Consider the following 4,862-nt stretch of genomic DNA (forward strand, 5'->3'; position numbering starts at 1 on the left):
TGGGGGGGGGGGGAGGGAGGAAGAGAAAGAGAGGGAGGGAGAAAAGAGAGGAAAGGAAGGGAGGGGGAGCTGGAGGGAAGCCTCAGGCAGCGTCTGGGGTTGGACTGGGTCCTGGAGCGTGGCCCCCTTCTCCACTAGGGCACCAAATTCGAGTCCTGAGAGGGAGGGTGTAGGGCATGAGGAAGATGAGCCCAGGAAGGCTAAAAGTCCGGAACGGGAGAGAAGGCAGATACAGGGAGACAAACACCCACACCCAATGCACACAGACTCGGCGGCACACACACAGACACACACACACACACACACACACACGTACACCCTCACAAAGGCATACTGTTTCCCGGGCTCCTTCCCCCACCCAACCTTAGAGACCCCAACCCGCGTGCACCATGCCCCACCATACACACCCCGGCATTCGCATGCCTGTTTCCCTCCACATACGCCCTGCCCCCTGCACATGCCCACGCGCCCGCCCGCCCGCCCAGCCCCACACCCTGCTCTTCCTCCCTACTGCGAAGGAGCTAGATTCCTTCTGTTTGGAAATGACACATTGGGCCTCACGTGAGAGGCTCCAACTTGGAACAGACCCAGAGGGCTGGCTCACCCGCCCGGGGCCGAACGGGTGAGCCCGCATGCTGGGCGGTGCACTGTTTTCTGTCCCTGCCACACAGCTGGGTGTGAGGGCACACGGGTGTCTGGTTTGCGGGGACGAGTGGGGGGCCGTATGCCTGCTCCACGTGTTGCTGAGTGCCCCACACGTGTGTCCCTGAGTCGCATGTCATCACGCAGCCGGTGTAAATGTAGGTGTCGCCCTGTGGGTCTGGAGCCGGGACGTGTGTGTGTGTCTGTATTCGGTGTGTGTCTGAGTGTTGCCCAACTGTGGGACTTGCTAATTCTGACAAGGGAGGCAGCCTCTACCACCCTGCCTGTTCCACCCCCAGCTTCCACTTGGAAGACAGACAGGCAGACAGACAGCTCTCCTCCCAGCTTGTCAAACTCCGTCTCCCCTGACTCCCACTCGGGGCTCACAGGTGTGCACCTGGGAAGCGATGAGCCTGCCCTTGCTCTCCACATCCCTTAGCCCAACTGCCTGGCCAGCACCCCTCTCCCCCAGGCCGGTTTGGATTTCTGTGTTAAGTTTCCTCAGAGATAGAACCCCTGGGGGCCTTTAGCTATAGAGACCTGGGTCCTGCCCCACCCTCACCTGGCCCTTGAGACCTCCTGGGGAGCTGACCGCGGAGCAGACATGGGGAGGCTGCCGCTGGGCTGCTGGGCCTTTGCTTCACTGGGCCATGCTGAAGCCCTGGGATGGAAGGTGGGAAGGACCAGGGTCAACTGTCATCCCCACGATGTAGATGAGAAAACCGAAGAGCAGAGGCGTGTTTAAGACGTGGTTGGCAAGTGTCTGCACTCAGGTCCCGGGCTCTGAGCCCACGGCTCTGGAGTGGGTCAGGCGGTTGGGACCTGACCCACCGCTTGCCCCCTGCCCTTTCCCCCACCCAGCACCCCCTCTCAATCCTGATGCCTGAGGGTAACCTGGGGCTTCCTCAGGCTGGAGCCCAGTTGCCAAGGGAGGCTGGTGGAGCAGAAACTGGAGTCCCTGGGCCGTGGCCAGCAGCCATCATGCCAGTGGTGGGCACACGTGGCAGGTACATGCGGGGGCATCTCTGCTTCTCGAAGCCAGCTGAGGCAAGAGCAAGAGCCCAGTACCCCTCCCTGCTGAAGTCCAGGAGATGCTGCCGCTTGGAGAGGAATCTGAGCAACCCCCTCCCACCCCGGAGTCAGCGGGCGGGTCAGGGGCGGGTCAGAGCTCCACCAGTCCGGGCCCGTGGCCGCGGACTCCCGCTGCCCCTGCTGGGCTGTGCTCGGTTTGCGGCGGCGGCTTGCGCGCGCGGTGGGGCTGCGTGTACTTGTGCGCGTACACGTGGCTGAGTGTGTGGGTGTTAGGCCTCCACGCTCAACATCCATTTCCGAGTCTGAATCAGGCTCTCTCCTTGCCCCCTCCCCCCAGTCTCCTTGGTCTCCCTTCTCTTCTCCCACCGCCTCTGCACACGTCCCTTTAGAAATAAAAACACTTATTTTGTAGGCGGGAGAGGAGGGTGTCCAGCTTTCCCTTGCCGCCTCCTGAGCGCCCCTCTTGTCCCAAGAGGTTTTTGCGCCTTGAGCCCGTGCAGCCGCGGAGGCAGGGGGTTGACGCCCCCCGCCCCAACCCCGATTGTATGGCTGTTCTAGGCCCAGGCTTGGCTAGGTCCCCTTACCAGATGGGGAAACTGAGGCAGGAAGGGAGAAGGGAGGTAGGGCCGGGAGAAGCTCTCCCACCCGGCTCTCTCACCGCCCCCGCACCCGCGCCAGATTTAGCCGCAGGGAGGCTGGGAACATTGTCTTTATTTTAAGCCACCGAGTGCTGCACGAACGCGGCTGCTCCCGACAAAGGCAGCGGCAGGCGGCGCACGTGGGGGTCCAGCCGCGCCCCCGCGCGCCCCCCAGCCGCCCTCGCGCGGCCCGGCCTGACCCCAGCCAGTTCTCTTTTCTCTCCGGCCGCGTGGGACCCCGGCTGGTACAGGACCCCTGGGCATCGGCTGCTGTTTTTGGTCGCTGGGCGGAGGGGTCACTCCTCCAGGCCACCGAGGGAACACGGGGTCGCCCCGCGTGGCTGGGCCCCTCTCTCAGCTTCCTCACGTGGGCGAAGAGAGAAGCTGCCTTGGGTGCGAATCCAGGTTTGCCTCTTCCCAGTGGAACCTCGCAGAGCAAGCTGGTGCCCCTCTCTACGACTGTTTTATCAGTGACGGCACTTAGAACTACTTTCCTGACAGCGCTGTTTGATCATCAGTTGCAGGTTAAACTTGGCACTGGCGTTTGCTACAAGTGAAAACCATTATCATCGTTATTTATAACTCGTATTGAGCACTTACTACGTGCCAGGCGCTGCTAAGGGCTCTTAATTCATTAACTAGTTTGTTTCTCACAACAGCTCTCTGAGGGAGGTTCTATTATTATTCCCATTTTACAGATGAGTAGATGTATAAGCGGCGCGCATCCCCCGGGGGTTTCGTGTGGGGTGCGCTCAGTGTGCCTGGGGTCATCCTGGGACTGGGGTCGGGGTGGGAGCGTGGAGGCTGCAGTTTCAGGGATGCCAGAAACCTGTGACAGCATTTTTAAAAGGTCGAGGATCCCGTCTGAATGCCGCGCGGGGGTGGGGAAAGGAAGTGAGTGCGCTCACGCTGCGCGCTCGCAGCCCCTCAGTTTAACCCTCACCCTCGGCTTGAACTCACCTTAGGACCTCAAACCCAGATAAACTTGCCGCTTCTCAGAGCTGCTTCCTCTGTTCTGGGAGAAGGAGGCGGCAGTGGGCTGTCCTCTTGGCCCCCACCAGACCTAGGAAGCCGAGCTGGTTGGTCCTCAGTGCCCTCTGGAACGGGCCTGGGTCGGTGGTCTCACCCGCGGTGGGAAGTGACCTCCATTCCGACCCCAGGAGGGAGGCAGCCCGTTGTCCTCAGGGCACCCTTCCTTGATCCGTCCCCGTCCCGCCCCCCACCTCCCAGCCCCCACTGCTTTAGGCCCCCAGTCTCGTTACCCGCTCGGTCTCACCTTCCCGACGGCGGGGAATCCGGGAGGGACTAATTCCCAGATTTAAAAGGAGAAACTAAAATCCAGGGCGGGGCTGCGGATAGAGCAGGCCTAGAAAGGGACCCCCGCAGTCCCTGCTGCCCGAAGGCCGGGGCGAAAGTGGCCACAACAAAGGCATCATCTTGGACAGGAAATCGGGGTTTTCCGAGTCTAGTTCCGAAGTTAAGCCTCTTAGAAACAATCTCCCCTTCACCTCCCCGGCCTGGCTCTGTGCTGGGAGCCTCGGGGCACGTGGAGAGCCCTCAAGAGCCCCGCTTCCGAAGAAAGGATGGGTTCGGGCGGCCCGGAGAGGGGCTCCTCGCGCCGCCTGAACCAGCGAGGCGCTGCCTAGTCCTTATGGCGGGTGGGGCTGAATTAACAGGACGCCCGGGGTCGGACGGTGGTGGTGATCGCTGAGAACAGAGGCAAATCATCCTGGACGAATCTCTGGATCCCGGCCGAACTGGGCCGCGGGGCGGAACTGTGTTGCCACAGGGCGCCGGTTAGCATTCTTTGTCCTGCCTATGAGGACAGGACCTCGGAGTCCAGGTCACTTGCTGCCGCCTAGGAGTTGGACGCACTGTGGACGTGCGGCCCGGATGGAGGAAAGCCGCACTTTTCCTCGCACCGTGGAGGCCCGTGCCTCTCGCTCAAATCTCTATGGCCAAAAACAGCTCGAAAAATCTGACTAACAGAGTCGACTTTGCTACGCTTTGTCAGTGGACATTGGGCACCCATGTCTCCCGCCACATGGTTTAGGGGCCCCGGCCCAGCACTAGGACGACATGAGGCTGTTGGAGAGAAATCGTATGGAGCTTTGGGCGGAAACTTCAGGCGGGATCCCGGCCCTGAGGTCCGGATGCCCAAGGCTTCTCCCAAACTCTCTGTAGCTGAGTCCGCGCGCCCAGGGAGTGACCGGGGGAGGCAGACCGATTTCGGGGTCCCCTGCCCCCGACACAGCTAAATTTGCTTCTTCTCCTGGTAACACCCCTCCCTCCGACTCCCGTGGGCGTGTACGCTTTGTCTTCGAGTTCCCCACCGAGGCGGAGGCCGAAGCTCGAAGCCCACGAAGGCGAGGAGTGGGACGGAGCCAGGCGAGTGGAGCCTACGCCGGCTCGCTCTCCCACCAACCTCTCGGCGACAGCCTAGCCCCCGCGCGGGCGCAGCACGTCCGTCGGTGGGCAGGGGGCTGCCTCTCACCCTTCCCGCCTGCCGCATCGCGGACCACCCAGGCTCGGCTCGGGGTCCTCCCCTCC

The sequence above is a fragment of the Phocoena sinus genome, chromosome 8 (genome assembly GCF_008692025.1).
Source record: "Phocoena sinus isolate mPhoSin1 chromosome 8, mPhoSin1.pri, whole genome shotgun sequence".
Taxonomy (NCBI): domain Eukaryota; kingdom Metazoa; phylum Chordata; class Mammalia; order Artiodactyla; family Phocoenidae; genus Phocoena; species Phocoena sinus.